Here is a 26,902-nt window from a genome sequence, read left to right on the forward strand (position 1 = left end):
TCTCTGGTCAGAAGCACCAACGACCTCCATGAGGCCAAAACTAGTTCCATTCCTATGTCTGATACTCACTGGCCTTCCCAACCCAGGTGAGCACTTGGTTTGCTCAACACACAGAGCCACACACTCTGGTTTTCCCCCAGAAGCTCTTCCTCAGGTTCATTTGCTGCCTCGTCTCCCCAGACTTTTAAATACTAGAGAGGATCACCTGGCTGGCTCAGTCAGTAGAGCGTATGACTCTTAATCTTGGGGTTGTAAGTTCGAGCCCCACATTGGGTATAGAGATTGCTTAAGATATAAAAACAAAACAACCCACAAAGGCACAAAAGTAAATAAATAAATAAATAAATGGGAAGACTAGAAAAATAAATAAATAAACAGATGTTGTAGGGCCATAAGGTGTAGTGCTGAGCCCCCTCCTCTCTGTTGACGCCCATCCCCTAAGTCTCAGGGTCGCGGCTCTAAAGAGCATGTACCAATGCTAAGTGCCAAGTATATACCTATAGCCAAAACCTCTTCCCCGAATCCCAGTTCCTGTCCAGCTGCATATTGATATTCGTATTGGGCTGCCTAGTAGATGGTCTCCACAGACCTGTCCTCTCCTCTTTCCCCAGAACAAATGTCATCATTAGCCATCCGGGGTCCCAAGCCCAAAACCTTGGCATCATCCTTGACTCCTCCTTTTCCTCACACAGTCTGTCAGCAGATTCGAGGTGGTCGTGCTCCGGAGGCTCAGGAACTTAACCGTCTCTTCTCTCCACCTCCTCTGTGACCCTAGAACCCAAGCTACCATCATATCTTGTCTGGCGATTTCACTGGTCCTATTTTGCTCATGTCCCTTTTCAACCTGCACGTCAGAAAGCAGTATGACCTTCTTAAGTCATAGATCCTGTCCTTTAACTCACTCACAATCCCTCAGTGATTCCCATTGCTCATTGAATGAAACCCAAGCTCCTTGTCATGACCTGTAAGGTCCTACAGCATTTGGTCACCTCTGCTTTGCTTGCCTCATCTTATACCACATTCCCTTTTCCCTTTTTTTTTTTTTAAGATTTTATTTATTTGACAGAGATCACAAGTAGGCAGAGAGGCAGGCAGAGAGAGAGAGGAAGGGAAGCAGGCTCCCTGCTGAGCAGAGAGCCCGAGGCGGAACTTGATTCCAGGACCCCAGGATCACAACCTGAGCCGAAGGCAGAGGCTTTAACCCACTGAGCCACCCAGGCGCCCCCACTTTTCCCTTTTTTTTCAACCCCACTGGCTTTTGCTCTTCACTAAGATGAGCTCTTTCTTTCCTAGAGGACTTTGTACTACGCATCTGGTTTGCCTGAAAAACTCCTCCCCTGGCTTTTTGCATGGCTGGTTCCTTCTCATTCTTCAGGTCTTAGCTCAAAGGTCATCTCATTTATGCATTAATTCATTTAACAAATATTTATTGAGCACCTTGCATCGTACATACACCATGCATGTTTGTGTGGGTCTTCTGAGAAGCAGGCCCCTGGATAGAATGCGACGTGTCAGAGGTTTATTTGGGAAAGTGCATGTGCAGGGTGGGTACAGGAGGTGAGGAGAGCTTTCAGACTGCGCGCGGCGCCGCTACCGTGCAAAGGGGAGCGGAGAGGGATGAGGTTTGGGAATCTAGGTGAGGTTCGGTGGGCTGAGGTCCGGAGCCCATGACCAAGAAAGAATTCTTTAGATGTCTTTGGTGCAAAATAGTGGTTTATTAAAGCACAGGGACAGGAACCGTGGGCAGAAGTAGCTGCTGCACCTAGGTCTTGAGGATGGTGATTATATACTGCAGGGCGGGGGGGGGGGGGGCAGTAAAGAAAAGGGAGGTTTCAAAAGAATTTTCATATGCTAAAGAGGACCGACCTACAAGATACCACAAGATATCAGCGGTCTTCTGGGGCACCTGGGTGGCTCAGTGGGTTAAGCCTCTCTCTTTAGCTCAGGCCCTGATCTCAGGGTCCTGGGATGGAGCCCTGCATTGGGCTCTCTGTTCAGCAGGGAGCATGCTTCCTCCTCTCTCTCTGCCTGCCTCTCTGCCTACTTGTGATCTCTCTGTCAAATAAATAAATAAAATCTTTATAAAACATTAAAAAATAAAATAATAATAATAATAAAAAAAAAAAAAAAGATACCAGAGGTCTTGGCATTGTCAAGTTAAGGCTGCTAACATGTAGTTGGGACATCCCTGGAAGAATGCCACACGTGTCCCTCCCAGGAGTGGGGGGAGGGGGGAGGAGGCAGGGGCTCAGCGTGTGCTTTGTCTTCAGCTAGCCTTCTGCTCCCTCATCAGAAAGGAAGTAGCATCGAGTAGAGTAGAAAGGCTCACTCTGCAGAGCAGTTTTGAGAGAATTTGGCCAAGCTGACGGGCCAAAGTTGTCCGTTGGAAAAACCCCACCTCTTGCAGGAATGGGCCTGAAGGAGCATTGCCCCGCCCCACCCCCCGCAGGTGGGAGGAGCCCGGGGAAGCTTGGCCTCTCGCCAACTCTGCTGTGAATCCAGAGGGCCACAGCTGGAGTCCTCAGTTCCACTTCCCTCCCCTCAGCAGGGAATCTGAGTTTCCCTGTTGTCACAGCATGCTAGCCGGAAACACTTACGTTTCCATGGAAGACAGAATGTGAGAGCCCTTTCCAGCTGCCCTCTACCGTCTCAAGTCCCTCTCGCCCAGGGCAGGAAGAAGTCAGCTGCTTGTTGAATTTGGAGTGACAACTGCAGATGCTAGACTCAGTGCCACGTGGCTCTTCCTCCAATACCCTAGTGCTCGCCTGCCTGCATGGAGTGGAAATGCTGGTCTGCTCCCCGTCAGGAAATAAGCACACTGGGGCAGGCGCTGTCCCTCTAGGGACGCCTGTGGTTGGCCAGGTGCGCCACTGACTCATTTAACATTAGCGTTTCTTATTTAGGGGTAAAGTTTTACTTTATTTTATTAGTCATAATGATTTTTTTTTTTTTTTTTAAGTAGGCTCCAGACTGGGCATGGAGCCCAATGCGGGGCTTGAAGTTACCACCTTGAGATCAAGTCCTGAAATGAAATCAAGAGTCAGATGCATAACTGACTGAGCCACCCATGGCTCCTGATAAAGATGATTTTAGGGGCGCCTGGGTGGCTCAATGGGTTAAAGCCTCTACCTTCGGCTCATAGTCCCAGGTTCCTGGGATCAAGCCCGGCATCTGCATCGGGCTCTCTGCTCAGCCGGGAGCCTGCTTCCCTTCCTCTCTCTGCCTCTTCTCTGCCTTCTCTGCCTACTTGTGATCTCTGTCTGTCAAATAAATAAATTAAATCTTTTTTTTTTTTTAATATTTCTTTTTTTTTTAAGATTTTATTTATTTATTTGACAGACAGAGATCACAAGTAGGCAGAGAGGCAGGCAGAGAGTGAGAGAGGGAAGCAGGCTCCCTGCTGAGCAGAGAGCCCGATGCGGGACTCGATCCCAGGACCCCGAGATCATGACCTGAGCCGAAGGCAGCGGCTTAACCCACTGAGCCACCAAATCTCTACTTTTCCAACACCTAGGTCCTATATTCCATCAGGGTCCAAATTGAGAAGCTCCACCCACCCTGGAAAATCCCATCACCACTCTAAACAAGGTAGGCAAGGTGGGAATATTTATGGGGCTTATGTTCTAAGGATGAATGAGCGAGCCCTCCTGACCAGCCACTCCTAAGTCAGCTTCTTTTCTCCCTCAGTCCTTTATTATATCCCACTTAGTTCTTTCATGGCACTTAATCAAAATCTCAAAATCATTTCATTTGCTTGCTTACTTATTTATAGCCTTCCCTCCTCCCCACACTATCTTCCACCAAGAGAATGAAAATCCTTGGAGGTCAGAGACCTGGCCTGCCTTGTTTATTGCTAAAATTCCAGTACCTAGAAAAGTACATGACTCTTCAACAAGTGTTTATTGATCACTGATGAGGTACAGAGGTATGTCCGTGGGAAAACAAAACAAAACAAAAAATTCCTGCCCTTGTGGAGCTAACATCCTATAGTGGGGAGACAGACAATAAGTAAATAAATTGTATAGTATATTTTTTAAAATTGCATGGTCTCTTAAAAGGTGATAAGTGTCCTAGGTTAAAATAGATGCGAAACGGGGAATAATGCTGGAGCTGGGTGTTTCCGTTTTAAGTAGCATGGTTAGAGCAAGTAACATTTGAAGGACTTGAAGGGAGTGAAGAAGTGAGCCAAGTGGGTACCAGTGGGAGAGCATTCAGAGCAGAGGGAACGGAAGGCCCTGAGTCAGGACTAAGCTTGGCAGGGCCAGTATGGCCAAAGCAGAATGAGCGTTAGGGCAAGTAGAAGATGGTATCTGTGGCTTTTGACTCTAAGATGGGAGCTGCTGGGGAGTTTTGAATAGAGGAGTGAACTGATCCCCTTAGGTTTTTTTTTTTTTTAAGATTTTATTTATTTATTTGACAGAGAGAGAGAGAGAGAGATCATAAGTGAGGCAGACAGGGTGAGGGAAGTAGGTTTCCTGCTGAGCAGAGAGCCCAATGCGGGGCTGGATCCCAGGACCCTGAGATCACGACCTAAGCAGAGGGCAGAGGCTTAACCCACTGAGCCACCCAGGTGCCCCATGATCCCCTTAGGTTTTAAAAGGACCACTCTGCCAGGTGGAAAATAGGAGAGGAGCAAGAGAAAGAGCACAGAGACCCTTTATACAAAAGGCGCAATGATCCAGGTGAGAGCAATGGTCCAAGGAAGAGATGCTGGGGCTCAGACCAAGGTGGCAGCAGTGAAGGTGGGGAGAGGTGGTTGGGTTCTGGATATATTATGAAGGAAGGGCCAACAGAATTTGGGAGTGGATGTGAGAATGAAATAGAAGAGAGAGAGGTCAAGGATGCCCACAACTATGGGATGATGTTGCCATTCATTGAGATCGGGAGGGCTGTGGGTAGAGTAGAATTGAGGAGAAGATAATGGGTGCAGTTTTGGCTGTACTAAAGCTAGGCTATGTATGAAAATGTGAAGCAAGGATGTCAGGTAAGTAGCTGGGTGTAACAGACATGGAATTTTGGGGGAGGGGGGTCCGCACCAGGGACATCAGTTGTTTGTCTTGGTGCATAAATGTAAAGTCATGAAATGGGATTCAGTCACCACGGGGGGGATTACAGCAAGAGAGGAAGTCTGACCTGAGCCCTGGGGCCGCCAACATTAAGAAGCCAAGAGCGGTTAAGTGTGCAGCAAAGGAGACTGCGAAGGACTGGCCTTGACTAGGAGGAAAACCAGGGGACTGCGTTGTTAAGTTCAGTGAGCAAAGATTTAAAGAAAGAAGGAGTGATCCAGTGTTTCAAATGCTGCTGATCCCATGAGATGAAGACAGAGACTGTCTACTGAATTTAGCAACAAGCAGTTCTTTGGTGACCTACAGTGCAGGTTGGTGGAATGATGGGCAGGAACCTGAATTGGAGTGCACTCAAGAAAGAATGCGAGGATACACAGAAATCAGTTGCATTTCTGTGCACTAACAATGAGACAGAGGAAAGAGAAATTGGAATTGATCCCATTTGCAATTGCACCAGAAACCATAAGATACCTAGGAATAAGCCTAACCAAAGAAGTAAAGGATCTGTATTCTGAAAACTATGGAACATGTATGAAAGACATTGAAGAAGACACAAAGAATTGGAGAGACATTCCATGCTCATGGATTGTAGGAACAAATATTTTTTAAATGTCTATGCTACCTCAAGCAATCTACACATCAGTGCAATCCCTATCAAAATGCCATCAACATTTTTCACAGAGCTGGAACAAATAATCCTAAAATTTGTATAGAACCAGAAAAACTCTTATAGTCAGAGGAAAGCTGAAAAAGAAAACCAAAGCTGGAGGCATCACAATTCCAGACTTCAAGCTCTATTACAAAGCTGTGATCATCAAGACAGTGTGGTACTGGCACAAAAATGGACACATAGATCAGTGGAACAGAATAGAGAGCCCAGAAATGGACCCTCAACTCTATGGTTGACTAATCTTCAATAAAGCAGGAAAAAATGTCCAATGGAAAAAAGACAGTCTCGGGGTGCCTGGGTGGCTCAGTGGGTTGGGCCACTGCCTTAGGCTCGGGTCGTAATCTCAGGGTCCTGGGATCGAGTCCCGAGTCGGGCTCTCTGCTCGGCAGGGGGTCTGCTTCCCTTCCTCTCTCTCTGCCTGCCTCTCCATCTACTTGTGATTTCTCTCTGTCAAATAAATAAAAATCTTAAAAAAAAAAAAAAGACAGTCTCTTCAACAAATGGTGTTGAGAAAATTGGACAGCCACACGCAGAAAAATGAAACTGAACCATTTCCTTACACCACACACAAAAATAAACTTGAAGTAGGTGAAAGACCCAAATGTTCCTCGAAAAGTTGAAAATAGAGCTACCCTACGACCCAGCAATCGCACTACTGTGTATTTACCCTAAAGATACAAACGTAGCGATCCGAAGGGGCACGTGCACCTGAATGTTTATAGCAGCAATGTCCACAATAGCCAAACTATGGAAAGAACCTAGATGTCCATCAACAGAAGAATGAATAAAGAAGATGTGGTATACACATAAATGGAATACTACGCAGCCATCAAAAGAAATGAAATCTTGCCATTTGTGACAACGTGGATGGAACTAGAGGGTATTATGCTGAACGAAATAAGTCAATCAGAGAAAGACAGTTATCATATGATCTCCATGATATGAAGAAGTTGAGAGGCCACGTTGGGGGTTTGGGGGGTAGGAAAGGAATAAATGAAACAAGATGGGATCAGGAGGGAGACAAATCATAAGAGACTCTTAATCTCACAAAACAAACTGAGGGTGACCAGGGGTAGGGGGGTAGGAGGAGGGTGGTTGGGTTATGGAAATTGGGAAAGGTATGTGCTATGGTGAGTGCTGTGAAGTGTGTAAATTTGGCAATTCACAGACCTGTACCCCTGGGGCTAATAATACATTACACATCAATAAAAAAAATAAAAAATTTAAAAAAAAAGACATGGATGAAAGACCTAAATGTAAGACAGGTCTCCATCAAAATCCTAGGGGAGAACACAGACAGCAAGCTCTGTGACCTGTGTGGCAACAACTTTTTGTTAGACATGTCGCCAGAGGCAAGAGAAACAAAAGCAAAAATGAACTATTGGGACTTCATCAAGATCAAAAAGTTTTTGCAAAGCAAAAGAAACAGTCAACAAAACCAAAAGACAACTGACAGAATGGGAGAATATATTTGCAAATGTCTTATCAGATAAAGGGTTAGTATCCAAGATCTACAAAGAACTTATCAAACTCAACACCCAAAAAACAAATAATCCAGTCAAGAAATGGGCAGAAGACATGAACAGACATTTCTCCAAAGAAGACATCCAGATGGTCAACAGACACATGAAAATGTGCTTCACATCACTCGGCATCAGGGAAATACAGATCAAACCAAGTGAAATAAGACCTCATACCAGTCAGAATGGCTAAATCTAACAAGTCAGGAAGCAACAAATGTTGGTGAAGATTCGGAGAAAGGAGAACCCTCTTACATTGCTGATGGGAATGCAAGCTGGTACAGCCACTCTGGAAAACAGTATGAAAATACGTCAAAAAGTTTTTTTTTAAAAAAAGAGCTTCTCTGGGACGCCTGGGTGGCTCAGTTGGTTGAGCAGCTGCCTTCAGCTCAGGTCATGATCCCAGCGTCCTGGGATCGAGTCCCACATCAGGCTCCTTGCTCAGCAGGGAGCCTGCTTCTCCCTCTGCCTCTGCCTGCCGTTCTGTCTGCCTGTGCTCCCTCTCTCCCCCACTCTCTCTCTGATAAATAAATAAAATCTTAAAAAAAAAAGAGCTACTCTGTGACCCAGCAATTGCACACAGAGATACAAATGCAGTGACCCAAAGGGACTCTTGCATTCCAATGTTTATAGCAGCAATGTCCACAATAGCCAAACTATGGAAAGAGCCCAGATGTCCATCAACAGATGAATGGATAAAGAAGATGTGGTCCTGTATATACAATGGAATATTACTCAGCCATCAAAAAAAAAAGAAGGAGGAGGAGGAGGAGGAGAAGAAGAAGAAATCTTACCACTTGCACCAATGTGGATGGAACTAGAGGGTATATATATATTCTTTTAGGATTTTATTTATTTATTTGTCAGAGAGAGAGAGCAGAAGCAGGGGGAGCAGCAGGCAGAGGGAGAACCAGGCTTTCTGCTGAGCAAGGAGCCCAATACAGGCCTGGATCCCAGAACCCTGGGATCATGACCTGAGCTGAAGGCCAAATTCTTAGCTGACTGAGCCACCCAGCTGTCCCAACTAGAGGGTATTACTAACGCTAAGCAAATAAGTCAGTCAGAGAAAGAAGTATCATATTATTTCACTCGTATGTGGAATTTAAGAAACAAAACAGAGGATCTTCGGGGAAGGGAGGGAAATAAAATAAGACAAAATCAGAGAGGGAGGGCAACCACAAGAGACTCTTATCTATAGGAAACAAACAGGGTTGCGGGCGGGGAGGGGGCGTGAGGTGACTGGGTGATGGGCCTTAAGGAGGGCACATGATGGAATGAGAACTCGGTATTATATGCAGCTGATGAATCATTAAACACTGCCTCTGAAGCTAATAATATGCTGTATGTTGATTAATTGAATTTAAGTAAAATTTTAAAAATAAAAAAAGAAAGAAAGAATGTGATGGGGGGCACCTGTCTGGCTTAGGTGGTAGAACATGTGACTCTTGATCTCAGGGTTGTGAGTTCAAGCCCCATGTTGGGTGTAGAGCCTACCTAAAAATAATAATAATATAATAATAATAACAACAACAACAAGGATAGACAACTCTCTCAAGAAGATTTGGGCAAACAAAACAAAAACATGAGACATTAGAAGGAAGTGGGTAAAGGTATTTTGTTTTTAAGATTGGGAGAAATAATAACATCTCTTGCATGTTATCAAGAATTATTAGTAGAGAGGGTAAAAATATGAAGATTTAGGAAAAAGTAGAGAGAAAATGGAGCACTGCTAGATTCTGTGCACTACTGATGTCTTTGAATTCTTTACCTCCGAAGAAGCATATCCTTATCTTATAAATTGGAAAAGGCTATTTCCTCTTAAAAGGAAAATAGTAGGGGCGCCTGGGTGGCTCAGTGGGTTAAAGCCTCTGCCTTCGGCTCAGGTCATGATCCCAGAGTCCTGGGATCGAGCCCCACATCGGGCTCTCTGCTCGGCAGAGAGCCTGCTTCCTCCTCTCTCTCTGCCTGCCTCTCTGCCTACTTGTGATCTCTGTCTGTCAAATAAATAAACAAAATCTTTAAAAAAAAAAAAAAAAAAAAAAAAAAGGAAAATAGTAGCAATTTTTTTAATACAAAGCCTTTAAGTACTAGATCTTGTTTGCTATTGCTGCTGACTTGATGTTAGCAATTTTCTGGGTGTCTAACTTTCTTCTTGCATAAAATGCTGCAGCGTGCCTTTTTTCCTTCCTGTTCGTTGGCAGCTCTCTGTCCTTTCTGGCTATAATCACAGGGAGTGCCTATGATTGGCTGAATGCCTCTAAAAGTTAACTATTCGAAATCTGTCTATTCTGACTCTCACTTGGGCTTCGGATTCAGAATTCCTCTTACTTGGTGCAGGATTTGATCTCCATGGGATTACACAGCCATGCCTCTTGTCTGGGGTTGTTAGATACACTCAGCAGATGTGGTCGCCAAAGCCAGGGGGGAAAACACCACTGACTCAGTCTCTCATCTATTCTCCCATCCAGTAGCCACTAACTGGGCAAAGCATTGTGCCAGACACAAAGACAGACTGGAGAATCAGGTTACCCCAGGTCTTACCCGGCCCATTAGATACTTACAGTCAGGGAATCAGAGAAAATACATACAGAACCGTAACACACTCTAGAACGTGGTAAGCGCCATAAAAGACATTTAAGGGAAGCACTAAAAGTCCAAAAGAAAAAAGAGATTATTCCTTCTGGTTTGGAGGATGGAGCTCTGACTCACTGAAGCAGGCTGGGATTCTGAAGGAAACCTACCCATCAGCCCTCTTTACAATGATCTCAACTTGTATTGGTATGTACCCACATTTTAAGACATGATGATTCATTTTTTTAAAGATTTTATTTATTTGAGAGAGAGAGAGGGAGAGAGAGAGAGAACACGAGCTGGGGAAGGAGCAGGGGAAAAGGAGAAAGCAGGCTCCCCGCTGAGCAGAGAGCCCAATGTGGGGCTTGATCCCAGGACCATGGGTTCATGACTTGAGCTGAAGGCAGATGCTCCCTCCACCCCCACTTTCATTTTACAGCCAAATGGACTGATTCCACCTCTTTTTGATAGCATCTTCCCATTAATATTATATTTAAAATTTAATATTAAAAGAGTTTTGTTGATTTTTTAAAACCTAATGAGTAGTTGCAATTTAATAAAAATAAGATTGAATGTTTTTAATCAGGTGAACCCACTCACCAACTTGTTATCTTTATTTCCTTATTAACTGAAAAGAAAAATGTTATCTGAAGGAAACTCTACCTCTTGCTATATTTTCATGAGTCACCTACCTTTCTCTTTTCACTTAAAAAAGATTGATAGATGTGTCGGCTAGCATAAGAAAGGGACACAGAGGAAGGTCACCCCCTCACGTGGAAGTAAATCCATTACATCAGATTCGAGGGGTCTGGAGAAAGAAGAGAGGTACCTATTATCACAAACAAAAATACTAATTGTGCCTTTTTCCCCTCCTCTCTTAATATTTCCAGGAGCTTCAAATGTGACTTGACTGATGTCACAGCAGATCCAAGAGAGGCAGGAAGAAGTTGTACACTGAATTTAGAAAACTACCCAAAAAATATAACTTGTTTCATTTAGAAGGTTATAAGTTGGATGGGAGCAAAAGGACAAAGAGCATATTCCTGGCACCCCCAGCTTCAGCATAGTGTGTGTGTGTGTGTGTGTGTGTGTGTGTGTGTGTGTGTGTGTGAATAACTGGAAAAAAAAAAAAAAGAACTGGAGAGGTGATACAACTGTTTAAAGAAGACAGTGAGTCAATCATGTAAACTCCAAAACCTAAGGTACACTTCTATTTTATGCAACCACATAGAAATCACAAGTTTTGGAGCACCTGGGTGGCTCAGTTGGTTGAGCATCTAATTCTTGATTTGGGTTTGGGTCATGATCTCAGGGTTGTGAGATTGAGCCCTATGTCGGGCTCCATGCTGGGTGTAAAGCCAGCTTAAGATTCTCTCTCTCTGGGAGCCTGGGTGACTCAGTTGGTTAAAGCCTCTGCCTTCGGCTCAGGTCATGATCCCAGGGTCCTGGGATTGAGCCCTGAGTTGGGCTCTCTGCTCAGCAGAGAGTCTGCTTCCCCCTCTCTCTCTGCCTGCCTCTCTGCCTACTTGTGATCGATCTCTGTCTGTCAAACAAATAAATAAATAAAAATCTTTAAAAAAAAAATTATCTCTCTCTTGGGGTGCCTGAGTGTCTCAGTTGGTTAAGCATCCGAGTCTTGGTTTCAGCTCAGGTCATGATCTCAGGGTTGTGAGATTGGGGTCCACATCAGGCTCCACGCTCAGCACAGAGTCTCCTTGAGATTTTAACCCTCTCCTTCTGCCCCTCCCCCAATAAAAAAATCCCAAGTTTTATCAATGTTTTATATATGTATAAAGAGCCATTAAAAAAAACTTAAAAATTAACCTGTGTTATTTGAACATCGCTAACCATTGCTATATTTAGTACCTGTTTTCTTTTATCTCTAGCTGACATGTTTTTTTCCTTTTTTTTTTAAATTTAAGTACAGCTGACATTGACAACATATTTAAAATGAGGTTCCAGAATGCAGTTCTAGTCTGCACTATTCTGAGAAACGTGTTTCCAAATGATATTCTGGTATGTGTCTGTTCAACTGGACTTCATCACAGAGATATGTCTTTGTTTTGGAAAAATTATACCAACAGTAAAATAGCAGAGCAAATAATCACAGGAAGATTTTTAAAAATACTTTATTTATTTGAGAGAGAGAGAGATAGTGAGAGAGATCACATGTGGGGAGAAGAGGGAGAAGCAGGCTCCCAGCTGAGCAGGGACTCCATCCTGGGACACTGAGATCATGACCTGAGCCAAAACCAGATGCTTAAATAACTGACTGAGCCGCCCAGGTGCCCCTCACAGAGGCACTCTTGCCTATTTCTTGCCTGTTTCTCTAAGGATATCTTTTCTCGCTTTGAAAAAAACCTTTCCTAGTGAAATACAAAACACATACAGATATGGCACAAAAGTTATCATAAAGTAAAACCTGTGTATTCACCACCTTGATCAAAGAAATAACATTGCCAGACCACAGTCATCCACTCACCTTCACAACCGTGTCCCTTGAGTCTAGAGGGTCACCATCCTAACTTCCACAGTGATTATTTCCTTGCTTTTCTTCATAATTTTACCATTGATGTGTGCATCCCCAAACAATAAACTATATGTTTTGCCCATTTTTGAAGTGTCTATAAATGAAATTATACTATAGTACTTTTCTATAATCTCTTTGTTGTTCAACATTATAAAATCCATCCATGTTATTTTATTTGGCCTGCGTAGTCCATTCACATTTATTGCTATTAAGTAGTCCATTGCACGAAGAGTACGCCACAACTTATTCACTTATTCACCCTTTTTACATTTACTCAGCTTGTTAATCTGCTCTGTGAAACACGACACAGTCATTGCAGAATTGTTCCTGCTTGTTGCAAGCACCAACACTGGCCTTTGCAGTGCCCTTGACTTTCTTCCTTCTGTTTTAGCGTAAAAATTCACAGTTTTCTTGATATCTTTTCCTTCTCATGCAGCCCAAGTCTTGCAAATCAGGGTTAGGTTCATGTTACTGTTTCACCTAGTCCAAGAAATTGTAAATCATGCTGAAGCCAGCTGTCCCTGCAACTCACCAAAATGGGTGCTGAGTCCCAATACAAAGATGACATCTGGTCTTGTATGTTTTGGCTGGCTTCCCCTGAATTTCTCTTTTAGGTACTGTCACTTTTGCAGGATGAGGGATGTCGATGACGGATTGTTTCTACTGAAATAGTGGTTGGTCATGAACTTCCATCTGGACATCGACTGCATCATTCGTGATGGCAGGCTATCTATCCTTAGGCAGCCAGAGTGGAAAAGAGCCGTTTTATCATTTCCAGATTTGGGCAATTATAAACAATGTTGCTATGAATATTTTTGGTTTTGTATCCTGGCACACCTGAGCATATGCATCCCTTTTTTCTTGACTTGAAAACAACAGTCTCTTCATTATAATGGAATGATTTTTTTTCCTGGCAATTTCTCATGTATTTCTTAGTTTTTTTAATATTCATGTGCTTGGAGAGGAAGTTTCTTAGTTTATTTATGTTCGTGTGCTTACACTCCAAGTTACATATTTAATATATGAAATAGATATATCTTGTTTGTTCGATCTGGGGATGGTATCCAGCATCATTCAATGTGCAGAAAACAGCAGCACTTAAACAGGTCGGGAGAACTACTAAAGCACAGTGGTAAATAACGTGGGCTCTAGAATCACGTCAATTTTTAAAGCAAATTTTAGGCAAATTAAGTTTCACCAATCTTCAGTGTTTTAATCTATGAACTTTGGATGCTAATACTTACAATGTTATTGTAAAGCAGGTCCACAAGGACTCCTTACAATGCAAGTAGCAAGTCCAACCCAAACCACGTTAGATACCAAAGGACTTTATTGACCCACCTGTCTTGAAGAAAGAGCAGAAAGCAGGGAATGGGGCGTAGAGGGAGAATGAAATTTCTTCCTACCATCAATAAATAAACATCTTTCACTCTGAATGGGTCAACTGTGCTCCCGTTACCCAACCCTGAACCAATCACTAGGGACATGGAAAATGGCAACCACAATCCAACCAAGCGCGGCCCTCTCTCAGACCTAGGTGGCCAGTCCCATTCTAAGCCTGTGGCTGCGACATAATGGGAAAAGGACAAAATGGATATTAGGGAGGCAACCACAATGTCCACTCACCAGGTTCAGGAATAACAAGAGGGAGGGCTCAGTCTAAGGCTTGGGGCTCCATGCCCTCTGTCAGCACTCATTGTTCTAGGGGCTGCCAACACCCACTCTGCCGTGCTATTCTCAATATTAAAGGACTTTTTAAAGTGGTAAGATAAATGTACATGTCGTCATGGAAAAAAAAGGGTTATCCTGTGGTTTCATGACTGGTGATTCTTATATTGGCAGAAAACATTTTCATAGCATGACTAGGAATGTGTCTGTTCTTTAAACACACAACCAAAAGCTGGTTTGTTGTTACCAATTAGAAGACTATTCTGCAAAGGGCCCAAAATGTTGGACCCCAAAGATATAATGAAATGCTAATGAGCACACGGAGTAAATACTTCAAGTAAAGCTGTCATCTGTGGAGAACTAAGAACCTTTCAAAGGAAGGGAGGGTAAGAAAATTAGGGGAAATAGTATCCTACAACAGATCTCAGGGGAAATAAAGTAGGGATTCTTGCCCTGGGCAGAAACAAAATGAATATAAAAAGCATCCATTATGAGTATATTCACTGAGTTCACTGTCTGAGACTCCAAACAAAGAGGTTATAAAATAAAAATAGTCGGCAAACAAGCTGGAAGGAACTTTCTGGAATGATGGACGTTCTCTGGAATGTCAGGGTATGTGGGGATGGTTGCACATCTGTATAAATTTACTAAGAATTATCAAATTATAATGGGTGGATTTTATGGTATGTAAATTATAATTCAATAAGGCTGTTAAAATGTTCAGAAACACAAGAGTCACATTCCAAGAAATTACATTTTTATTACCAGCAAAATTAAATGCCGTTTTTCCTCCTTCTACCCATCTTCTTCTCTTTCTTTTGTCTTTAATTTTTGTTTGTTTGTTTGTTTTTCTTTTAAGTGCATTCGGAAGGGATAGATAATGGAGACATTCCTTTGCTAAAGATGAGCCTATCCAGCTAGTTTTCTGAAGGGGCCAACATCTGGTAGTGATTTTGTAGGAAGATCTTTCATCAGTGCTTTTCGGAGCCAAAACACGAGAGACCTAGACAGGGTCAAAGTCTGTGAAGTTTCTTTATGAACAGCAGAAGCACCGAACTTGTACATTTCTGAACCAGGGCTATTTTGGGGGATGGGCTTTTTTTTTTTTTTTTTTTTAACTTCAGCCTTACTGAGGGATAAGGGACCTCTATAACAGTAACTTTAATCATGTTATTGATTTGACCTGTGTGGTTGGCAGATCAAAACCAGAATCTGGGGGCGTGGTGATGGTTCAGTCAGTTAAGCAGCCCACTCTTGGTTTTGGCTCAGGTCATGCTCTCAGGGTCATGAGATGGAGCCCTGATGAGGACACACGCTCAGTGGGGAATCTGCTTGTGGATTCTGTCCCTCCCTCTGCTCCTCCCCCGCACTTATCCTCACACACACTCTCTTTCTCAAAAAAAATAAATAAATCTTCAACCAACCAACCAGATTCTGGTACGTCTGTCAGGCCCTAGTCTGGGAGATGATGGGGTGAAGCTACCATGTGAAGCCTCGAGAAAGAACGTGGAACTCACAGTATCCAAAGATGGGGAGTTTGTGCTTTCGGGTTCCTTGTTGTCAAGTTCTTTCCTTACATCACTTCTACAGTCAGAACCACCACCTCTGAATTTGGGAGCAGTGACCTGGAATGGGGGGATGAGATTGCCATAGGCGGGGAGCTTTGGAATTGGCAAAGCATAACTCCCTAGAAACGTTCAGTGTCCCTAGGCTCCAAACAGCACACCTGAGCACATAGTAGACACAGGCTTTACTGAAAGAATGAAGAAATTAATAATTGAAAAGTTTTCTCAGGGCACCCGACTGGGTCAGTCAGTAGAGCACGCAACTCTTGATGTCACAGTGGTGAGTTCAAGCCCCATGTTGGGCTTGGAACCTACGAAAGAAAGAAAGAAAGAAAGAAGGAAAGAAAGAGAGAAAGAGAAAAGTTTCCTCCATAGAAATGGTTTCCTGGGGGCGCCTGGGTGGCTCAGTGTGTTAAAGCCTCTGCTTTTGGCTCAGGTGATGGTCCCAGGGTCCTGGGATCGAGCCCCACATCAGGCTCTCTGCTCAGCAGGGAGCCTGCTTCCTCCTCTCTCTCTGCCTGCCTCTCTGCCTGCTTGTGATCTCTGTCTATCAAATAAATAAATAAAATCTTAAAAAAAAGAAAAGAAATGGTTTTCTGGTGCTCTGGTGACCCAAATAGCAGAAGAGAAACATCTATGAGGAACAAAGATGCAACATTTTATGAAGCACCAGGGTTGACCGAAGATGAAATGATTCATGACATGGAAGATATGTTCAGCAAAGGACTATAAACGCATACTCCAGAGCCGGATTACCTGATTTCAAACTGACTTCCCCATTTTACTAACTGGGACCTTGGACAAGTTACTTAACATAAGAAAATCTGTGTCCTTTTTTGGGTCCTGGACTCAATTCTGAGGTAAGAGGAGTGTTCCCATGCACACAACCCAAGGAACTCTCAGACACCAGTAGGGTGTCTGACAACTCAAGTCCATTCTGACACCATTCGCCAGAGAAAGCATCAGATTCCACAGGTTAAGGGCTCAGTCCTTCAAGACTCCCCCCAACCCACCCCACACCCTAGCCCCAACTCTTCAGATGCCAGATGTGAGCCCCAGGCTGTTGCCTGTGCCTCTGACTCAACCGGCTACAGATAGGACATTCTAACGATCCCTTCCTCGGATTCTTTTAATTTACCAGAGCAGCTCACAGAACTCAGGGAAACATGTTTACCAGTTTATTAAAGGATACGAATCAACAGCCAGACAAAGAGACGCACAGGGTGACATCTGGGGAAAAGGCACAGAGCTTCCATGCCCCCTCCAGAAGCACCCTTCTTTCTACTCTCCATGTGTTCACCAACCCAGGAGCTTTCCAAACCCAGTCCTTTGGGGTTTTTATGGACGCTTCATTGCAAAGTCGGGATTGACTAATTGACGGATTCAACCTCCAGTCTCTCTTCCCTCCTTGGAGGTTGGGAAGCAGGACTGAAATTTCCAACCCTCCTATCACTTGGTTGGTCACCTGGTAACCAGCCCCCCACCTTAGGTGAGATCCAAACATCACCTTCATTAATGCTACAAAAGACACATTCATCACACTCAACACTTAGGAAGTTCCAAGGGTTTGGGGAGCTATGCATCAGAACTGTGAATAAAGACAAAATATATATAATAAATCTATTTTGGTCGTCTGAGTGACCGGATATATATTTCTTATAAATCGCAATACCCAGGGTCTCAATTGCTTATCTATAAGATGAGAGTAAGAATAGTAACTATTTCATATATTGTGAAAAGTAAATGAGTTGATCTCTGTAAAGTTCCTTGAAAACTGCTAGACCCATCGTAAGCACCCATTATAAAAGTGTTTTATTGTCATTGCCTACTTTTTCAACTTTTTAGCCTTTCTTTATACGCCATACCCTTCCCCACTTAGACCCATCCTTCACTACCAAAGATATGTGTACGTAGCTGAGATGCTCACTTCTGAATGTAAGTCATGCCTGACTCTTATCCAATCTTGCAGATTCCTACTATCTACAGTGGAAAGATCTGATCATCTACAGCACAGGACATTAATACCGACTGCCATGATGAGAACATTAAGCTAATCCCGGACATGTTTAGTACAGAAGTTAAAGCCTATGATTCTGCTCTCAGCTCTGTCACTAACCCACTTCGTGACCTTCCTAGGAAACCACTTACCCTTTCTGTGACTCAGTGTCCCTCATCTGTAAAACAGGGTTAACACTTCCCATGAACACTTCACAGGATTTTGAGTCTCCTCCCATTGGCCAAACATGATTGTTTAAATCAAAATATTTTCTGGTTACTTATGAAATAGTTTAGATAAACAAAAATGTGCAAAGAATATGGACCAACTGGAGTGCCTGTATGGCTCAGTGGGTTAAGCCTCTGCCTTCGGCTCAGGTCATGATCTCAGGGTCCTGGGATCGAGTCCCGCATCGGGCTCTCTGCTCATCAGAGAGCCTGCTTCCTCCTCTCTCTCTGCCTCTCTCTCTGCCTACTTGTGATCTCTGTCTGTCAAATAAATAAATAAATAAATGAATAAAATCTTAAAAAAAAAAAAGAATATAGACAACTCCCAGGTATCTACCAGTCCAACAAACAAAGGATGACATGCAGAGTGGAAACTCTGGCCTGAAGGCTTTTGTTTGGTCGTATTTGCACTCCTCCCCATGTTCCAGTATTGAGAACATATCTGTATTTTTATCATGATCATTACCCCTATCAATATCTGGGTCATATAAACTAAGACAAAGAGGCTGGGAAAAATAAGAATCAGTTCCTGCCTATTTCTCACCATTTATATTCAATAATGCTTAGGAATTTCCAAGTGCTTCTCTGTAACCACACTGTGTTTCATTTTTAGGACACCTTCTGTGCAAGGAAAAGGAAAGCACACCTATGGGGCACCTGGGTGGCTCCGTCAGTTGAGCATCTGACGGTTGGTTTTGGCTCAGGTCATGATCTCAGAGTGTGGGGTGGAGCCCGGTTGGGCTCCGGACTCAGCACAGAGTCTGCTTGAGATGCTCCCTCTCCCTCCCATTCTGCTCTTCCCCTGGCTCCTGTGTGCACACTTCTCTGTCTCTCTCTTTCTCTAAATAAATCTCTAAATTTATTTAGACTGTATCTAAATAAATACAATCTTAAAAAGAAAAGAAAGCATACCTCTAACTGCCTTCAACAGTAAGTGACTCTTACTGATTTACGGAACTCGAGTCCAGAAGTAGACTTTCAGGTTGTGTTGCTCTGGAAGCTGAACAGTGGATCGAAGTTTCTCCTTGGTTCCTTCTTCCTGCTTTCCGCCATATCTGTTGCTTCTCCTGGCTGGCTTCCTTCAGGGTGTTCAAATGGCCCCCAGGCCGGAACAAACTCAAGCCCTGCAAGGAAAAGCAATCATCTTTTCCCATCATTCCCAGCTGGAATCCTAAAATCCACTCAGATTAGATCACCTTGGACCACATGTGACAACAACAAGAAGCACCATGGGACTTAGTCTTGGTCACATGTCACAGATTTCCTGTCTGGAGCTCGGGTAGAGTTAACTCCAGCAGAACCGAGTACATACCTTCCTACCAGAAGAAAGTCCCATCATCCGCCTCAGTGGTTTCTAGACAGCTTTGCCTGAGAAATAAGTTGCTAAACAAATAGTGTTAGTAAGATGCTATTTTAAATGGTACCAGTACAGGGATGGACCTGGGTTTTGTAGCACCTAAGGCATGAATTGGGAGTAGCAGTTTCCTTTGAGAAAATGAATACAAGGGGTGCCTGGGTAGCTCTGTTGGTTAAGGATATGCCTTTGGCTCGGGTCATGATTCCAGGGTCCTGGGATCAAGCCCCACATCGGGTTGTCTACTCATCGGGGAGCCTGCTTCTCCTTCTCTCTCTGCCTGCCTCTCTGCCTACTTGTGCTCTCTCTCTGTCAAAAAAAAAAAAAAAATATATATATATATATATACACACACATATGTCTATAAATAAAATCTTTAAAAAATGAGCACAAAATTAGTTTCAAATATGAATATTTAGAATGAAAAAATAAACTTAAAAATTCAGAAGGACAATTGTATTAACTGCCTCTATAATAATTTTTTTAAAAAGATTTTACTTATTTATTTGACAGACAGAGATAGCAAATAGGCAGAGAGGCAGGCAGAGGGAGAGCTGGGGGAAAAGACTCCCTGCTGAGCAGAGAGCCTGATGTGGGGCTCGATCCCAGGACCCTGGGGTCATGACCTGAGCTGAAGGCAGAGGCTTTAACCCACCGAGCCACCCAGGTGCCCCTATAATTTTTCTTTAAGATTTTATTTGTTTATTTGACAGAGAGAGACACAGTGAGAGAGGGAACACAAGCAGAGGGAGTGGCAGAGGGAGACACTTTAATGACTGAGTCATTCAGATGTCCCATAACTGCCTCTATAATAATTCTTTTTTTAAATTTTTAAGTTAATTTTTAAATTTTTTAATAAACATATAATGTATTTTTATCCCCAGGGGTACAGGTCTGTGAATCGCCAGGTTTACACATTTCACAGCACTCACCATAGCACATACACTCCCCAGTGTCCATATCCCCACCACCCTCTCCCGACACCCACCCCCCCCAACCCCCAGCAACACTCAGTCTGTTTTTGAGATTGGGTCTTTTATGGTTTGTCTGCCTCTATAATAATTCTTTCTGCAGTTTTGCCTCTCCATATGACAATTTCATAAGATAATTTTTAGGTTCAAAAATTAATCTTTCTGCTAGCATGGTTGAGCAAAACTTACTTGTTATTACTGATAGTTTCCAGAAAGCATCTTTTAGCTTCAAAACTCACTATTGGTAGGGCGCTTGGCTGGCTCAGTCCGTACGGTGTGTGACTCTTGATCTCAGGGTGGTAAGTTCAATCCCCACATTGGGTGTAGAGATTACTTAAAAAAACAAAAAATGGGGCACCTGAGTGGCTCCGTGGGTTAAGCAACTGCCTTAGGCTCAGGTCATGATCCCGGGATCCTGGGATCGAGCGCCATATCGGGAATCCCTGCTCAGTGGGGAGCCTGCTTCACCCTCTCTCCCTCCCCCTCCCCCTGTTCACGCTCTGTCTCTCAAAACAAATATCTTTTTATAATTTTTTTTAAATTTATTTGTCAGAGACAGAGGGAGAGAGAGCGAGCCAGCACAGGCAGACAGAGAGGCAGGCAGAGGCAGAGGGAGAAGCAGGCTCCCCGCCGAGCAAGGAGCCCGATGCGGGACTCGATCCCAGGACCCGGGATCATGACCCGAGCCGAAGGCAGCTGCTCAACCAACTGAGCCACCCAGGCGTCCCAAATATCTTTTTAAAATAAATGAAAATGAATAAATAAATAAATAAATAGCCCTTCATTATTGGTAAAGACATCTATTTTTAGGACTGTTTGAAATTTGTGGAACGCTCTATGAAGCTTCAGGGATGAACTAAGATTTCAGGGCATTTCAAGTTTTTTTACCCTGTGCTTAGCGGTAAAGCTCTGAATTGACGACGGGCATCAGCCTGTTTGGTTTTGCCGCCTGGCAACCTGTTATGGTTCCTATGAACTCATTGGCATATTTTATGCAAATGAACAAAAAATTAAAATCTTTTCATTCGTCCCTTGCCATTCATTGGGTCATCAGACAACACCAGAACCTATTCATTGCACTTACTCAACACGAATTCTCGTAATGAGTTGCTGCTTTTGGTATGACTTAAAATATTTTTTCTGGTTATAATTCACTTCTTAATGGGAGAATAATTTCTATTGAATTTGTCATTCATTTTTCATGGCTTTTGTTTCATGTTCTCTAAACATTCTGAGTCTCTTTGAATGTCTGCTGCATGGAATTCAGTCTAAGCAGTTGGGACAAAATGCTTCCAATAGTCAACAACAGTAAAACGCCATGAAGGTAGCCTCTCGCATTTTTTTTTTTTTTTTGAAGATTTTATCTGTTTACTTGAGAAAACGACCAAGTGAGGAGCAGAGGCAGAAGCGGACTCCCCGCTGACCAGGGAGCCCAGCGTGGGGCCCGATCCTAGGACTCTGGGACCACGACCCAAGCTGAAGGCAGAACCCCGACTGACTGAGCCCACCCAGGTGCCCCAGCCTCTTGCATTTTAAGATAACTTAAGATGAAGGAGATCCTTCACATATTACGTTTTCTCACTTGTTTCACTGGCTAGTTCTGATGCAGGCTGGCTGGGTCTGAGGACCCAGAGGGGGATCTGGCTGGTCCAGCCAAAAGGGTCCCTGGCTTCACACGGAATAGAAATTGAACGAGAGGAAGTGAGAGCAGAGTTTATGAATGATATAGAGAGTGTGTAGATATGGACAGAGCATCTGGAAGACCAGAAAGAAAAAGAAGAAGGTCTTGTCTTTGCTTGGGATCCAGGGTTTTTATTGAGGATTGTGGTCTGGTGACGTGTCTCCTCGGGCATCCAGGAAAAAAGACCAGTTTTCGGTGTTTTCCGTAAGTCACTTAAGTCTTGGTGAGTCCATGGTCTGGAAAATGCTCCGCTGATGCTGCCTGGTCACACCTTGGATGTTATCCACTGTGCTGGGAGATATTGTGAAATCCTAGTCCTTTACAAGGAGGATGCACATTATCTGTGCTACAAGGCCGTGTAAGGTGGGCGTGGAAGTCCTGGCAAGAAGAGAAGCAGGAAAATGAGTGGGGAAAAAAACAGTTTTTCATGGAGTCCCTATAGTTTTCCAGTCTCCATTCCAAAATGCCTTTCTGAGCTGAGATTAGAGATGTGGGATATAAAAATACATATTTAGTCTCTGCCCCTGGTTCCTGGCACAGTGTTCCTAAGCCCTTGGAATTTCCTGAACGATAGGAGTGTCTATCATCATTCCTACGGGGCCCCTTTTGAGCCCATCTAAGTTTATGCTAAAGAAGTGACTTGGGGTGAGACCCAGAGATAGCCTCAGAGCAGGGACAGCACCCACTTTACTAGAGGCTGGAAGCCCTCTGTTCTACCCATTGATCTCCAGGAGAAGGTGGGGGACTGGAGTTGGAGGTCTGTAAAAACTCAAGTTTCTGGAGAACTTCCAGTGAACACATAAAAGTGTTGGGAGGGGGGCGCCTGGGTGGCTCAGTGGGTTAAGCCTCTGCCTTCCGCTTGGATCATGGTCTCAGGATCCTGGGATCCAGACTCGCACCGGGCTCTTTGCTCAGCAGGGAGCCTGCTTCCCCCATCCCACCCCCGCCTGCCTCTCTGCCTCCTTGTGACCCTTTTCTCTCTCTCGTCACATAAATAAATAAAATCTTAAAAAAAAAAAAAATCTTGTGAGGGTAATACACCAGGAGAGGACATGGAAATTGCATGCCAGCCCACCACCCCTAGTACCCAGCCCTAAGCATCTTTTCCACTCGGCTGCTCTAGCATTTCTAACAAACCAGTAATAGTCAGACTAGTAGAGTGCTTTCTGAGTTCTGTGAGTCATTCCAGGCAGCTATTGTGGGACCCTCCAAATCTGTAGTCAGCCGGGCAATGTGTACGCAGCCAGGGCACCCCATTTGCAGCTGACATGGGAAGTTGAGGCCATCCCACAGGACTGAGCCCTTTAACCTGCGGAGTCTGATGCCTGCTCCAGGTCGATAATATCAGAATTGAGTTGAAAATTTTTTGTACACCTAGTGAATGTCAGAGAATCTGAGAATGGGTTGTTGGTGTGGGAAAACACTCCATATATTTTGTGTCAGAAAGAACCTCACAAACAATAAAATGCAAAAGAGACTGCTGTCTACAAGCCAGGAAGCAGGCTCTCACCGGGCACCCAATCTGCCACCTTGATCTTGGACTTCCCAGCCTCCCAAACTGTGAGAAATAAATGTCTATGGTTTAAATCCTATGGTACTTTGTTATAGCAGTCCGAGCTAAGACAGAAATCGGTCCTGGGGCACCTGGATGGCTCAGTCAGTTGGGCTCCTGCCTTCGTCTCGGTTCATGATCTCGGGGTCCTGGGATTGAGCCCGACCCTGCTCGAAAGAGAAGCCTGCATCTCCCTCTCCCTGCCCCTTTCTCATGCTCTCTGGTGCCAGCTCGCGCTCTCTCTCTCAATAAATAAATCTGATGAGTGGGGTACTGTTGCAGGAAGTACCTACAAAAGCAGGAATGGCTTTAAAGCTGTAATGGAAAGATGCTGGAAGTTTTGCGGTGCTAAACTGACACTCACACTCACACTGACCACTCACAGCAATTCTGGTGAGAGCGTAGGAGGGAAAGAGGTGAGCTGGAGAGAAAGCCTCCATATTCTCCTGAGCAAAACGTTGGTAGAAATGTGTGCGGCCAAGGCCATTCTGATGAGGTCTCAGGCAGAAATGAGGTACATGTTTTTGGGCAATGGAGAAAAGGCAACCCTTGTTATACAGTGGGAAGAACTTGGCTGAATTGTGCACGCTTTCTAGTGTTTTGCCAAAGGTAGAACTCGCTGAGTGATGGAATTGTTGGCTATCTAGTTGTGGAGATTTCTCAATGAAGTTTTGAAGGGGTGGCTTGGTTCCTCCTGACGGCTTTGAGTAAAACACAAGAGGAAGGAGAAGAGTTGAAGGATTGCTAGGTAAGAAGGAACGAGAACTTGAAGATTTGGAAAAGTCTCACCTTGTCATATTGCAACAGACAAAGTGCTTAACAAAAAGAAAACATCAAGGATGTGGCTCACTGGCTGTTTGACAAGATTAGTGTGGGTGTGAAGCCTGGACCTAATCAACCATCTCAGAAGAGGTCGGGAATAGAGAAGGGATTATGCCTGCAAAGTCACTTCCCATTGGAACTAAACGGGACAGAGGAGGCATGACCACTGGAAGGAAGGCTGTTGGGTTCTGAGATCCTACAGAACCAGGTCATACCGCTATGCAGCTATGAGCAAGAATGGGGTGCCTGGGGGTGCCTGGCTGGCTCAGCCCACAGAGAACATGACTGTTGATCTCAGAGTCATGAGTTCAAGTCTCATGTTGGACATAGAGCGTACTTAATGAGAAAAAAAAAAAAAAAAGGAAAAAAAAGAAAAGAGAACACTGACCCTGGAGGGTATTCAGATGTCATCAGAGCTCCCTTCTTGGGGCGGGGTGGGGGCAGTTGCCTCAGTTCTAACGGCCCAGAGCCTCAGGACATGGGACCACTCAGCAGAGCCTTGGGGTTGGGGTCTAGAGGTCAGAGTATCTAACCCAAGGGGATTACTCTTGAGCCTTAATATCTCTTGGGATTTGTCTTGCTAAGTTTTGGACTTGGCTGGGGTTCCTCACACCTTTCTTTTTTCTGATTTCTCCCATAGGGAATAGAAATGTCTATCCCTTGCCTGTCTACTGCTCTAGGTATTGGAAACCCATAACTCATCTGATTTTACAGGTTCATCGCTGGAGAGGAATTTTGCTTCAGGATGAACATACCACAAATCTCACCTGTAATTCATTAAGATGATGGCCCCGTGTGAGACTTTGGACTTGAGACTCTGCAGTTGATGGTGGAATGAGTTAGGAATTTGGGGGCTCTTGAGATGGAATAAATGTATTTTGCATGTGATGAGAACATGGATTGGGGGAGGGACCAGGAATAGAATGCTGTCAGTGGAATGTTCTTTTGTTGTTGGTCTGTTGTTCAGGCCACCAGTGTATGGTGTTTTGACATAGGAGTCTGAGCTATGAAGACATCCAAACTGTGGAATATTAGTCAGCCATAAAAAGGACGAAAGCACTGATACATGATGCTACAAAGAGATAAGCCTTAAAAGCATAGTGTCACATTAAAGTACCAGACACAAGGGGAACCTGGGTGGCTCAGTCGGTTAAGCTTCCACATTCCGCTTGGGTCATGATCCCCAAGTCCCAGGACTGAGTCCCACATCATGCTCCCTGTTCAATGGGGAGTCTGCTTCTACCTCTCCCTCTGCTCCTCTCTCTCTCTGTCAAATAAATAAAATCTTAAAAAAAAAAAAAAGATACCAGGCACAAAAGGCCATGATTTTCATATCATATGATTCCATTTATATGAAACGCCTAGAATAGGGCATTCCACAGAAACAGAAAGTAGATTAATGCTTGCCAGGGCTTTGGGAAGGGCTGACCACTCATGGGTAAGGGGTTTCCATTTGAGATAATGAGAAAGTTCTGGAACTGGATAGTGGCCATTGTACTGCCACTGAATTCTACACTTTAAAAGAGTTAGAATGGTAATTTTAATATTATGTGTATCTTGCCACAATTTTTAAAAAGATTTTGTTTATTTATTTGAGAGAGAAGATAAATGGAGAAAGGTCAGCGGGAGAAGCAGACTCCCTGTCAAGCAGGAAGCCAGATGCGGGACTCGATCCAGGGACTCCAGGATCATGACCGGAGCCCAAGGCAGTCTCCCAACCAACTGAGCCACCCAGGTGCCCCTTTTACTGTAAGGGCCTGCTTAGCACAGGGAGCCATCTTGTTGTTTATGCAGTAAACTTAGATTGACCCTGCCCTTCCCAGAGGAGCTTAACTTAAAAGCAAGTCCAAGAAACCAGTCCCAGGTAGCAAAGCCCAGGTACAAGGGTGGGTCAGACCAGGTGGAGACAGCCAATTGGTGGGCACACCCAGACTGTCTCCCTTGCTACCAAGGAGTGTGGGCCCCGCCTTTTGGGCGCCAATTCTGACCAAGGTGATAGGCTACTTCAAATAGCTACTAGGGTAAATTGAAATTCAATGGCCACCCGTGTGTGACCTAGCATGACTGTGCAGCTTTCTCTGTGTGTTGCAATCTCATTGGCCACCTGTGTGTGGCCAGGCCCAACCACATGGCCTTTGCTCTATAAAAGTTAATCTGTGAGGCTGGGAGGGGTCGCCTCTTTGTAAGAGAAGGCCCCGACCAGTCGGTTTGATTCTCAATGCTTGGCGCGAAATAAAGCTTTGCTTGACTTTTGCTTTGTATCAGTCTCGCTCCTTTGATCATGGACCCATTATTGGGGGACCTATCATTTACCACAATTTTTTTTAAAAGGCACGCATTATGATGGCTATTATCTCCAAATGGAAAACAAGTGTTGGGGAGGACGGGGAGAAATAGGAAGCCTTGTGCGCTGTGGGGGAGAACAGTGTGGCAGGTCCTCAAAAAGTCAACCATGGGGGGTGGGGTGCGCCTGGGTAGTTCAGTGGGTTAAGCCGCTGCTTTCGGCTCCGGTCATGATCTCAGGGTCCTGGGATCAAGCCCCGCATCAGGCTCTCTGCTCAGCAGGGAGCCTGCTTCCTCCTCTCTCTCTGCTGCCTCTCTGCCTGCTTGTGATCTCTGTCAAATAAATAAACAAAATCTTTAAGAAAATTTAAAAAAGTCAACCATGGGGTCACCATATCACCCAGAAATACCTCTTGGGAGTTGATA

The 26,902-nt window shown here is 44.2% G+C and overlaps 1 long non-coding RNA gene across 3 annotated transcripts in view; it reads left to right on the forward strand.

Moving 5' to 3' along the window:
* Window positions 1-25,007, forward strand: part of LOC116567693 — a 31,610-nt gene extending 6,603 nt beyond the window's left edge. Inside the window, exons 2-3 of one of the 3 annotated variants that reach the window (XR_004276300.1) lie at window positions 3,515-3,588; window positions 24,908-25,007. This is a non-coding gene — a long non-coding RNA (uncharacterized LOC116567693). Of the gene's footprint in view, window positions 1-3,514; window positions 3,589-17,559; window positions 17,902-24,833 lie in introns of those variants that run through there. The other 2 variants (XR_004276302.1, XR_004276301.1) reach the window with 2 other exon arrangements.
* The last annotated feature ends 1,895 nt before the right edge of the window (window positions 25,008-26,902 follow it).

This window comes from Mustela erminea, chromosome 10, assembly GCF_009829155.1.
Source record: "Mustela erminea isolate mMusErm1 chromosome 10, mMusErm1.Pri, whole genome shotgun sequence".
Classification (NCBI taxonomy): Eukaryota; Metazoa; Chordata; class Mammalia; order Carnivora; family Mustelidae; genus Mustela; species Mustela erminea.